The following is a 13,745-nucleotide window of genomic DNA, read 5'->3' as shown; positions in this document are numbered from 1 at the left end:
AAAAGAAATAGTCATACCTTGCAGACCAGATTTTAAACTCAGATGTATGGCACTGGAATCAGCACATGCCTTAGAAAATCTGCTGCTACACGTTGTGTGTGCAAGCCACTGATGTGGCTTAATCAAGATAGGAGGCGACACGTGCCATGCATCTCAGATTAGAGTCTGGCCATCAGCCATTAATGTTGGCATCCCAGGAACTGACTCAATCCTCTGCCAAACTTCTGCTGGGATTTGAATTCACTGAATCCGACTCTCAGCCTTTAATCCCCCCAACCTCTTTGAACTGTGGAGCCTGCAAAACATCCAGGTGGTGGTCCAGTCATAACAGTGCCTACATAAGCTCAAGGAGCAGCAAACTAAGTTTAAGAGTTTTAGCTACACAGAAGGCTTATATCTCACTACTGTGCAAGTCTGAATGTCAGAGCTTGCTCCTCTTCTTTCTATGGTGTTCATTATACTGCAAAGACAATAGTCATATTGCCTATTGCATAAGCCTTTGAATCATTTTGAAATATTTAAGATCTTACAAACATCATATACTATAAATCTACTTGACAGGTCTCATCGTTCTGTAAGCAATATTTTTCATTAGCCAACTTTGCAGTAAAATGGCATTTTGCCCTATTATCAAACTAACAAATTTTGTCAGGGTTGGCATCTTTATTGCATTATCAAATATATCAGTCAATACCACCTGGTGTAATTGAGTCTTGTTATATGATTCAGATAGTTGTTTAAACTATGGATTTTTCAAAGTCAAATTTTCTGGCAGGAGGAATATTGTTTTAATAGAATTTTAGATAAATAGGTACTGTATCACTTTAACTACTAGTCCTGGTTTAACATAGTGAATTGACCTCTTCTTGTATAATATTCAAAATCATTTATAATTGTGTTGTACAGAAAAAGCTGCATAAACCATTTGATTATGCCTGATTTCTGTTTTGAACTGTATATCAAAACTAGCACCTGACAGTCACAGTAGTACATGAATGAGTGTGACAGTAAAGTGACTATGGAAGCCAAGGTTTTGAAATTCTTTTAAATAATAATGGGAAATAGACTCCCTTCTGTGTTTCTAAGCAAATAAGAAGAATGACATCATGAAAAAGGTGGATATCTTTTAATGGAATGCTGAAATTAAAATTAAAAAAAGGATTTTACAGGAAAGTAAAAGGATTAAAACTGAGCCACATAGTTCAGATAAACTGCATTCTGATCCAAACCTTCCCTAAATGTATTCCTTATAACAAAGGGGTAATTCTATTTTACTACAGAGTTAGTTAATTAAAAGTTTTCCCTTTTTATGTGTATCTGTAATATGGTTTTGGACAGTCCATTAAATTACAAATATTGAAAAAGCATTTAGAAATTATTTTTCCCTGTGATTATTTTCTGCTTACATTTTCAGATTCAAGAATTCTTGTAAGATCTGGATAAGCATTTAGAATATCTTTATTTTAAACAAATATAAATACTGGATTTAAATCAACGCTTCCCCATAGCAGATCACTTTTTCTGTCTTTTTCCACATTATTTATTTCATTTCATTTGTAAATTATTCTTACACGTGATATATTTATAACTTCCCTGCCACTCCCCAGACAGGTAAAATACAGGATTATTCAATTTTAAGACACTGTATACTTTGATGATAAACATTGAAAATTTGTAAACTGGCCATAAGAGCTACACAGCTTAGATATAGCCTGGATTTTCAGTGTACACAAAAGCTAGTTTACTATAGCATGTAGTTGTGCCAGATCCAATCAACTAAGTGGAGCTTACCCTAGTCAATTCTTGGGACATCTCCAAGGAAAACATAAAGAGCTCTACTAAGTAAACTGCATTGTTTATCAGGTGATACTGTCCTTTTCTTCTAAGTCAATATTAAACTAATCAATATTAATCTAAATTATTTCACCTGACAAGTTTCTTGCTATTTCAGAGCTCATGGCATGAGCTCTGCTCTTGTTCTCCTTTTTCTATGATAAGTTGAAAAATTTTTTGCATGGATTTTATGTAGACAGTTACTGAATGTTCTGTCATCTGTGGCATCCTGAACATCTACTATGTGGCTATGAGAGGTAGCAGAAACTGAAGGTGATGTTCCAAATGGCCTTGTCCAAAGTCACATTTCTACTGCCACCCTGATTTGAGAGGCATGGAGAGCTTGTCTTGCCGTGAGCTTCTTGTTTTTGGATTGGAGGTAAAAACATGTCATTGATTATTAATGGCCCCATGGCAGTTCTTCCAGATAAATTACATTTACTCACAGTTTTTTTGGACCAGACTTTAGTTTGGATTAGCCAAAGAAAGATTTCATATCCTCAGGAAAAAGCTGAAGATCTTTCCAGGAATGGTGCAATTGTACTAGTCCCATTTGGAAACAAAACAAACAAACAAAAAAACCCTCACAAAAAAACAAAATAAAACAAAAAGTCAAACAGTTTGTCTACAGCATTACTTAATAATGGTAAAAATTATTGATTGAAAGCACCATGCAGGTATCATAACTAGTATTTGTGCAGTTGCTACACGAATGAAAAAGTTTCACAGGATATTCCAAGGCAATCACAGCTTTTCCTAGAATTGCTATATGGTGCATACTGTCTTGCGCTAGAAGTATTCAGGAGGAAGAACATTTTCTCTGTATTTGAGGATGGACTATATTTCTTGGAAGTCTGGTAACGGAGAAAAACAGTAGTTTATAATCTTGTAAAATTTTAGTTTCCCTTTGACCATTCATTCATATTATGGTCATACATGTAGTCAAACACTTGAGATCAGACAATTTTCACCTCATATATAGTCTTGGGGAATTTCCACAAGTTTTAGCTTTTGGCTGCCAAACACACTGTACAGCACTAAAACAATTCTACTGGTAATATTAAGGCAAAAACGCTTTTGGTTTTGAATGCTTTCACCCTCAGCATGAGTATAGATCACTCATCTCAAATAAGAGTAGTAGTCAGAATCTTTATTTTTTTATATTTTTGCAATAAATGAGTAAAGTAACAACTTTTAAAAGGAAAAAGAAACAAACTCACAATTCAATGCTTCAAATTATTGCCAATCAATAAAGAGAAGTCTAGTCCAGCAAACTTCTTCCTAACTGAAGGAACTAGATCCCTCCTCTTTTTAATTTCTTATAATTAAAACAAAGAAAAAAGGCCTAAAAAATCTAATCCGATATATATCTATACTATTCAGAACCTTGAAACTGTCTTTAAGAATTTGAATGGCAAGAGCAGTCCTTTCCATGACCACATCACACCTACTAAAATTATTCTAGGACTTAAGCTGTACCCTACTTCTCTTGGCACAGCCTGCACTCTCAGGAAATTTGCAGGTGACACTAAACTGTGAGGAATAGCCGCTGCCATGACAAATGTCAGAACTCTGTCCAAAGAAACTGCAATAAACTTGGACATTTGGCAAAAAGAAACCTCAGGAGGTTCAGTTAGAAGAAGTGAAAAGCTCTGCAGCTTGGGACAAATAATCCCATGCATCAGCACAGGCTAGGAAGGAACTACTGGAAAAGAACTGGAGGGTAAGAGTGTATACCAGGTTGGAGATAAGATAACAGTGACCTCTGTTCCTGAGTAAGGCAAATCATGTAATGAGCTATATTGGGAGGACTGTGGCCAGAAGATCAGGGGACATTATTATTCCCTTCTACTTGGCACCAGTGAGGTTACACCAGGAGTATTGCATCCAGTGTTGGGCTCCACAATTCAAGAGAGGAGAAGAAACTGGAGAGAATCCCAAGAAGGATTATGAAGATGGTCAGGGCCACAGAATAAGCCTTGTGAAGAGGAGCTGGCGGAGCTGCGGTGATTTAGTCTGAGAAAGAAGACACTAAGGGCTTCTACTTATATCTATCGGAAGAGCAGTTATGATGGTGATGCAGCCAAAGTCTTCATGGTAGTGCCAGATGATATCATAAGTGGCAATGGCCACAAGCTGTAGCTTGGGAAATTCAAATTGCACATTAAGGAAAAAAAAAAAAATCCTGTAGGAGGGTAGTGCAGCACTGGGTTAGGTTGCCCAGTGAGGTTGTGGACTCTGTCTGTGGAGGTGTCCAAGACTCAGCCAGAAAAAAATCAAGGCTGATTGGCCTAATGTTGGTGACAGTCCTGCATCAAGGAGGGGGTTGGACTAGATGGCTTTCTGACATCCCTTCCAGCCACCATTTCTATGGTCCTGTGAAATTCCCAGGGTGCTATGAAAGGGACCTGACCAAAATATGAGTGTTGGCAAAGTAAGCCCAGCAAAACTTCCCAGGTAGAGCTGGGGTTTGCAATAGGGGATGTATCATATATGTAGTTAAGAGCTCTGTCCTAAGGGTGACCCTAAGCATGGCCTTTACTATCATTATAAGCACTACCTAAAAGTTCCTCATTCTACATTTCTTAAGGGAATAGGCAGCAAAGATGAAGCTTAAAACTCTTAAGCTTTTGATGACGCTTAAGCTTTTACAGAGGTAAAAGTTAACTTTCCTGATATTTTATCATTAAAGTGTCAGGCCCTCGAGAGCCCTGCCAGCCCTGCCAGTCCCTGTCCACCTCACTGCCCAGCCCCGGCCCCATCTCAGCCCAGCCCAGGGCTGTCAGTCGCTGCCCCGCAACGCTGCAGTGGTGCTGCCTCCAGCCCCGCCGCAGTCAGGCCCCTGCCCGGCCACGGCCCCCACGGTGTCCTGACAACATGCTCTTTTGAACCATCTCAGATGCATCTGAAGGCTGAAAAAAGTAATATATTTTCTACCCATTTCTCACCAAAATCACTATCTAATAAACGTCCTGTTTGACAGGGCTGTTAACAGCCTTTGGATCTGTCTTCCCTCTCTTTTACCTCTGTGGAAAAGACTTGTACCAATTCCTAACAGTTTGTCTCCCTTCACAACAAACAAACAGTTGCTGAGTTCATTTCTGCTGTTCTGCATACTTATAACAACCTTTCCTCTTTGTCACAGATTACTTTTTCATTAAGCAGTCTTTATAGACTGAGAACAACAGCATTAGAGTTTCGTCACCAGCAAAGAGAGCAATGAACTCATAACAGAAACTTTCTGATCCTGCCAATTCCTCCCTTGAAACAAAAACAAATAAAAATTAGACATAAAGATTTGTTCTAAACCTGAAACAATAAAACATACCTATCTCTGTTTTATATTCAGTCATCATTCTCCACAATCTATTCATTAGATCAAGTAGATGGCTAGCAACTTAAATTTGTTCTCACACAGCTGCAGTATCCTGGACCCCGAAGGTGTCCTTGCTATGTTGGAGCTCTGAGGATGCCCTCCAGACTTTAAGTCTCACATTTAGAAACCTGTGGATTTAATTATATTTATATGTATGTTAATATTAACATAGTAATATATATTATTATATATATTATATGACTACCTTGTACTATCTGAGATGTCTTAAAGCATTGCCTCATGGTTATTTTTTTTTTTCTTTAGTCTCCCAGCTTGATGTCTGTCAGTTTTCTAGACAGTATCAAGAATGATGGGAGAAGTAGAAGAGAAGATATCAGATTTTCCTCCCCAACAGTATATTGTGGTAACATTTCTGCCTGATGTTCCTAGCTTCAATAGCTTCAGAACTCAGCCAACTTAATAATTTACCAAACCAAGCCAAAGAGAAGAAGTAAGATATGTGGGAGGCCTTGGACTTTTATCTGTATAGGACAAAACCTTTCAAAAATTTTTCTAAAGCCGTTTGTCTCCTTTGCTGAGAGAATGAAAGGAGAAGCAATTTCCACCCAGAGTATCTCAAAGTGGATCTCTCTGTCTATTATGCTTTCCTAAGATTTATCTAAGTCACCTGATAATATATGGCCACACTCAAACAGGACCTGTGAGGCACAAAAATGCAATTTGCATTCGCTGTAACACAGGGTTCTGCACACATTTTTTACAAATCATTGTATTCTAATGTACATGCCTTCTGTGGATGCCTCATTTATAAGGATAGTCTTCTAGTAATTATTACCATCTGCCTCTTAGCCCCCACTCAGCTGTATTGCTTTGGAGCCACCTGCAGTAGCATACATAGAGAGATGAGCAGTCAGAGAAGATAAAAAAAGATACTTATTTCTATACGAACTGGAGTTCTTCAGAACAGGATGTCTTCCTTTGATTCTTTATACTCCACGTACATTAAAGAAGGAACTGGAGACCAAGCATGTGGGATCATGTCTTTCTTATCTTGGATACCATGCAAAAGGACAGGTAAGATCTGAGCCATCGGGACTTTACTAGAGGGAAAAAAAAAATTGTCTGGTTCCAGGCATAATGGAGCACTCGCAAAGCTTGAATGTGTATTCAGCATTCCCAAAGGGACAACATGCAATTCCATTTACCATATGGATACATGAAAATCTTTATTTTGGCAAAGGAAGATCAACTAGGTTTTGTAGCTAAAATGGTTAATAATAATTGCAATTTTGCAGGACCAAAAAATGATGTTCCAGCTAGAGTATAATCCAAAACTTGTGTCTTGTTAATGCATCTTGTTAGTGCCAAAGGTAAACTTTTTCGGCTCCTTGAATTGCATTGCATAGGGGCAGAACTAGGTAGAAAGCGAAACTTCCAAAGCACCAGTTGTTCAATGAGGGTGTTTCTGCTAGCGATGTAGCATACGCGTTTGTTGACAAACTAAGCAACAGCTGCTTTATTGGCAATATTCAATGCTAAGACACTGAGGCTGCATCTTAGAGCGGGAACTCTTCTTGTAGCAAACCACAGTTAAATAAAGCATCTCATCCTGCCTGAACACTAAAGGAAGGAAAGCCAGTATCCACATGAATTCTACATGAGCTAGTTGGAGTACAAGAACGGTATAGATTAGATATGTTAGCACAATTTTCCATCCAGGGCAATTTACATTTATTTATTTATTTATTTATTTATTTATTTATTTATTTAGAGCAAGGTTAGGTATCTCTAAAAATCACTGAATTGTACAGCACAAACACACTCATAGGAAGGTTAGAGCTAGCAACTTCTATGAACCTGCATATTCTTCTAGCTTGGCAAAATTCCTAACAAGGATGTACAAAGAGGCATGAAGTGCCTTGTTCTCACCTTGATGAGCACTTAAAATGTAATTTACTGTTGCTCTCTATTATTGTAGATTCCACAAGTGTTTACTATTTTTGTCATACTGGAACCTCACAGACAAATGATGATGAATGAATGTAATGATTTCTTCTGTTCTAACAGAAATCTGGTGTTAAGGCAAAATAATATATTTAAACTAATCTGCATGACTTCCGCTTGAAATTTTAATAAACTGTCAAAAAGATGTGCTAACATTATGGTGAAAAAAATGCTGCAGAATGACAGACTTTTTCTAGGGAATAAGTTATTTCTTTCAAAATAAGAGATGGGGAAAGCAGCATATTTTGCAAATGTGTTATTTGTTTTAATTATGTAGAAGGTCCTCTTTAGTTGTGCAATTAGGCTCCCATGTAGCACCCAAGCAACGGGTCCAATCGCTTAAGAAGATGACAACTGCTGTGTATCTTCCTCATTAGCATCAAATTTCTTTTTTCTGTACGCAAAATCTACAAAGCACATCTTCCTCAGCGTTTCAAATGTTTTAGCTAATTTTTGATTTCTTTCCTTCCCTCCCTCTTTTGTGTTTTGCTGTTTGGCTATAGAGGGAAGCACAATGAAATAAGGTGTTATTCACTCACTGACTTTTCCCCTTCCGTGGCCCTTTCTTGTTCATTAAATGACTTCCAGACTAGGACTAGGTTTGAAATGTGACTAAATATGCAGTTAATAGGTTCTTGTAGGATAAATTTTGTTCCTGATGGAAAAAATCCAGCAAAAAAATCATATGAACTACTTTGTATGTCACCATATGTGGCTTAAAATAACACATGGGATGAACTTGACCCCCATTTCCTCTAGTATTTTATTATAGATAGAAGTGAACTATGAATAAAATAAAAAACATATCCAACAATACAATTTACCTTTTTTTTTTTTTTTTTTTTTTTTAAACTAAGACTCCAGGTAGCCATAAATATAAGTTACAGTACCATTTTGTCTAATGTTTTCAGAGTGTATCTCTCAGCAATTGAACTGTGATTTTTCATCATAGCCTCTAACAGGTATAGATTCTGCCTTCTGGAGCCTTCACTTTAGACTTCTTACTCAACTCTTAGATCCATAAGGAATCTTTTCGTCTTCTTTCAGGATGGAGGCTTCCATTCTGACAGATGGTACTGCAAACTGCAAATATTTTGGGGACAGGAATATGGCATTTTAAAAATAATTTCGGGGAGATGGATTAGCTTCTGGAAATTCAGTGTGCAACAATGTAAATGGCATAGATTTTCCTAAATAGATACCTTCTAGAAATTCAGAATGGAGACTTGCAAAACAAGTCTTTTGGTCCATGATGTTTTATATCATCTTGACTCTGACCATTCAGTGAACATTAAGCAGACAATATTAAAATTATAATTTACAGTAGTAATGGTCCTAGGATTATTCACTGTTATCAGTCACTATTCTTTAAAAATAAAAACTTATGGTCAACTGCAATAAAAACATTTTAACTTGCATATTTAGATAATGAAAATATTCCCTTTCTATTAAATAGGATCAAAAATACACAGACCTGGTATTTTGTTTATGCTATTTATTGACATTATAGAGAAACTAGAAAGAGAAAATCTCTGCATTATGCAGAAGGTCGAACTATGTGATTTACAGTAATGCTTTCTGGCCTTAACACCTATGAATATATGAAATCCTCGTACCTCAGAAAATGCTACAACTTCAAAGTGATGAGAGTCAAGAAGAAAACCCCTTTATGAACAGATTTTGAAAGTTAAATTGTATCAATGCATCTCTAAAAGAACACAGGAAAAATGTGGTCGACAATCATTGTAAACTGATGAATGTCCAGAAAGGCTGATTTGGTAAAGAAAGACAACCAGGCAAAAAAATGGAAGAAGTCTCTAAAATCATAAATAATATAGAGTAAGTGAATAAGGAACATTTATTCGCTTTTTTTCATAACCCAAGATCTAAAGAGCACCTGAAAGATGATCAGGCAGTAGCGTTATAATGATCAAAAATGCTTTTTTCACACCATAATTGAGATTGAATCTTATTTTCATAAGAGATTGGAAAATCTTGAAAAGTACTGAAAAAATTCAGGAAGGATAGGTCCTGCATCTGTTAAAGACAGTGGCCTGGATGAAACATCCAGCTGAGGAAGCCCTAGGCAACTGAATGCCTAGAACAGGGAAGATAGGTTGAAGAAAATGTTACTTCATCTTTGCCCCAGTTCTTGTGTTCTTCACCTAATCATTCATTGCAGTTGTCAGGGAGCAGCAAGGTGCCAGCTGCTCTTTAAGGTACGGGGAGCTGGACCCACAGGGGATAACAGCAACAGGGCCTCCCCAGACAGCACCCAATCCCACAGCACCCAAGCAGGGCAGGCTCAGAGGTGGTGATAATCAGGTCCAACCAAGAGTCCAGATCATAAGGCACTATCATGGTGATGAAACACGTCTGAGGTCAAGTCAGGAAGTCAATCCACAGGTCACCGTTAGGATCAGGTCTCACAATTGCAGGGCACATCCATAGTGATGAAGCAGGGCTGAGGTCAAGCTGGGAAATGAATCCATGGGTTGGGATCTGGATCAGTGGAGTCCATGGCCAGAAATGAGCATGACTGTAGTCTCTAGAGAACAGAACTCCTCTGGCATAGCTCAGGCAGGAACTGAAGGCCCAGGGCCAAGCTGAAACAGATCTTCTGCGCACGGGCAGGTGGATGCCCCAGGTGATGTCGGTCAGAGCCAGTAAGGCCAGTCTGTGCCCTCAGGGCCCTGACAGCAGCATTCAGAATGTTGAGCTCAATGAGCCCTTTCTAGTTTTCTGCTATGGACACTCCAGTGTCCATGTGAGACAATGTATGAGAGTTGTAGGAATTTCACATATATTGTATACCTGACTTCAGTACTGAACTTAATCATCTCTCGCCTGAGCTAAAGTTATTTTGGACTACTGAATTTCTTTAAGCAGAATATAACAGAATATGCCTCTTCCTCTCACAGGATGTCCATGTAAGTTGCTTGAATGAAATGGCCTTGACTTTTGTGATGTTTCATGTGAGATACTGGTTTTATTTAAATATATATATATGTATTTCTTTTTCTTTTTCTTTTTTGATGTATCTATCTATCTATAGGAAACTCAGGGATCTTCTGCCCTAAGCAAAATAGTAGTAATGCATACATCTTTTTTTTACTTAGTATATGGTACTAAATTAGACTTTGGTTAAGTTTTTTTAGCATAATGCAGCTGGTTTTAAAAGGCAGTAGTAGCCACACATCACAAGGAAATGCTCCCTGGTCCCTAGGTCAAGTACAGTGACTTGTGCTCATGCTGTTCAGAGCTAGTCCCTTCTTCGTCAGACTTACCATATCCTTACAGCTTAACACTTGGCTCAGTGTCTCCTCTAAGCTGTGTGTTTCAGCCCTAATACACAAAAACGTGTATATAGGGTTTTTCTGTTTGTTTTGTTTTTTTCCAGTTAGAAGTGTCTGAAATAATGTCAGGGCTGTATTTTTCAGCCTACTAGATTGGTGTTCTCATTGCCTGAATCTGAGGATATGCCTCTGGTGGGTAGGGGATTTGGGGATGTTGAGATTGTTGGGATTTTGGAGGAGTAGGAAAGGAACCCAGAATGTTCAGTACCACCTACAATGATTTTTGGGAATGGTCCCTGCCCAACCACATTTAAGTTTTGTCTAAGGTAAACTAGTTGGCCCCATCAGAAAGACTTATAACTAAACTGGAGCTCTTTGCAGTAATGCAAAAGAAAATATTCAGTCTTTATCTATAAATTAAAGCATAAATTTAACACATCACTTAGTTTTTTTCTGTGAGGAAGATTCCTCTTTTTCCCATAGCTGCAATATCATAGCCTGTTGCTGTTTTTCCCAACTAATTTTGATTAAAAAGTGAATGTCCTGCAGTAAGTAGAGTAAAGCTAAAGCAACTAGTTGAATACTGCCAGTCTCGTGATGACTACAGTGATATCCAAAGAGATTCATGGCCCACCCTGAACAGTAATGAGCACTCACAGATGCAACTTTTAACAGAAGCAGCTTAACCTTAAAATCTGCAATTAAGACTGTGGTATCCAAGGAGACAGCCATGAAAGATGCAATGGAGTTGCAAAATAAACAAGTTGTGGAGTGTCAGACCCATAAACTAGCCTGAAAGTAACAGAAAAAGCCAGGAGCAAACAAGGTACGAGTTGTTTTCTGCACTGTAATTCTTCATATGACCTTAATGTTTTGCTATAAATGTAAACAATTCAGAAAAAGCAACCATAGAGGGTCATATTTACAAGATGTGTTGCATTTCTTCAAGAGATAAGCATATGAAGCTAGAGAAAAAAAAAGTATTCTAATGCATTATGTGATGGATATTAGCAATGACTATGATTCATGCTTGCTATTCAACAGCAGTAAGTGAAATCCTTTTCATTTAGAGAACACAGTTCAGGATGTTACTAGAGACTGGTTCAACTGCCTACAGAATATGTCACAGGAAAAAAAATTGTCTTTGAAGGATCATGATTAAGGATGAAAAATAAAACAATACAAAGTTACAAAATGCCAGTACTGAGGTTTCTTTAATTCAGTTTTTTGTGTAGGTGTCTAAACGTAAGTGGAAAAAATCTTTCCCTGGATGTTTTCAAGGACACTCACTTTTCTTCATTGATAAAACACCCATCGAAGAAGAACTGAATCGTTAAACATCCAAAGCTGAGGTGCAAGCTGTATCTATCATCTACTGCAACTGGAGCTCATCATGTGATGATGTCTTTATTGACATAAAGAACTTTGTCACTCACTTAATTCCCAGCTGGGGATGCTGCTCATTTAGTATCCTCAATATTCAAAATGTGTGGTGTAAAGTCTTATTTACTGCACACTTTTCAGACCCTGCTCTGGAAACAAAATTATTCATTTCATCACAGACTGTTTCATCACTAGAGTCTCAAATATTATGGAACCAACCTATCTTCATCCTTGCCAGGCTAGATAAGTGGGATAGTATTTTACAGGTGGACACCAGCAGCACAATTGTATAGTCAAACACCAATTGAGACAGCTAGGATTTGATTATTCAAAGTGCTTAGTGTTATATTTCTGTTTTATGTGTTCAGAGCACAGCTGCCATTAGCTTCAGATGAAAGCTGTGAATGTTCAGAACTTTTGCAGATTAGACACACAGATCTTGAAACAGGTACTCAGAAGAGAGGCAAGAAATGTTATAGTCTAGGATGACTGAGCTTTCCCAAGATAATTCCAGGGTTTTATTCAGTGGCTGTAATGTAAAATGCAGAAGTAGGTCAATGTCACAATCTACATCTCTTACTCAACATTGCTCTAATGCAGAGAAGTTAGAAATTTTACTTTCCATTCATTTGCAGCCAAAGGTCTACCTTTCACAGGAGTACAAAAGCAGCTCTCCTCAAGCTAGCCAATAGTCCAATAATTAAGACTTTCCCAGACAGTAGGAACTGTTTAAACCCTTCTCCTCAGCTTGAGATAGGGACCAAAATTGTCTGTTTCCTGGACAAGTGTGTTAAGCAGCAGTCTACTACAAAGAAGACAATTTTTAAGTGGAAGTGTCCACATTTTGTACAGACCTCATTGTTATGAATGTATCTCAGGTATTCTCAGAACATAACTTAAAGACTTATCTATACTTATTTTTCATACCTGCATCCCAAATGGGATTATGTGAGAAAGAGTGAAATATCCTAGATGCTCAGGTCAGCCAAGATAGTGGCAGTTCTAGTTGCTTTCCATAGTGGGTCTTCAGGTGACTAAGGTCACTTTGTGGAAGAAATTAGGAACTCCAGGCTAGTTCGGTTATATTAAAGTTAGATATCTAGAGATGCTCCACTGGAATGGGTACCACAGGGTGTTGGAGTCCAGTACTCTCTGACCAGGTTCTTTCAGATATTCCATGTGTGGCGGGTATAATGTTTAATATAAAATTTACTCATTTGAAGATATTTGATGTTGCATGGGATTTTTGATTTAGCAGAGTGATACAGAAATGAACTGAAAACACAATACAAGTGTAAGTTACACTTAGCAAAATACAGCAAATGCAATATACAGTTCAATCACAATACAAATGTGATTCCCATCACTACTCTCTATTATATGCTCACCATCATAATGCTGGGCATCCCCAGTCGCTGGGAAGGAATATGTGTGTTTAAGCCAGCTCAGGCCCGTGGTTCTCTTCAAATTTTTATGTTATTTGCTCATTTTTATACCCTTTCACTCTGGAATAATCTTTCTGAGGTGTGGTAATTTGCACAGCACTCAACAGATAAGACCACAGTTCCTAAAGCTTTATAGCATTTATCATATTATTAATCATTCCATACCTTATTCCTCCAAACACGTTGGTACCCTTTTCAAGACAAGGTTTTCATTGACTAGTTTCCAGAGGTTCCAATATCTCAGGAGTGGAGGTTCCCCTGGGTAGTGTCTGGGACCTAACCCCAAGGCACAGAAAATGTGCTGCAGCACATTCTTCCTATTTTCTTGTGACCACCGATATAGTTTCTGTTTTCCTACCCTTTTCCATGAGGCTATCTGAGCTCTCCAGGGGTGCACATTCAACTTTGCAATAATATGACAAATGCTTTAGATAATTTTGAACCAAT

Source organism: Dromaius novaehollandiae, chromosome 1 (assembly GCF_036370855.1).
Source record: "Dromaius novaehollandiae isolate bDroNov1 chromosome 1, bDroNov1.hap1, whole genome shotgun sequence".
NCBI classification, from domain to species: Eukaryota; Metazoa; Chordata; class Aves; order Casuariiformes; family Dromaiidae; genus Dromaius; species Dromaius novaehollandiae.
Note: the sequence above shows the minus strand (reverse complement) of the source record.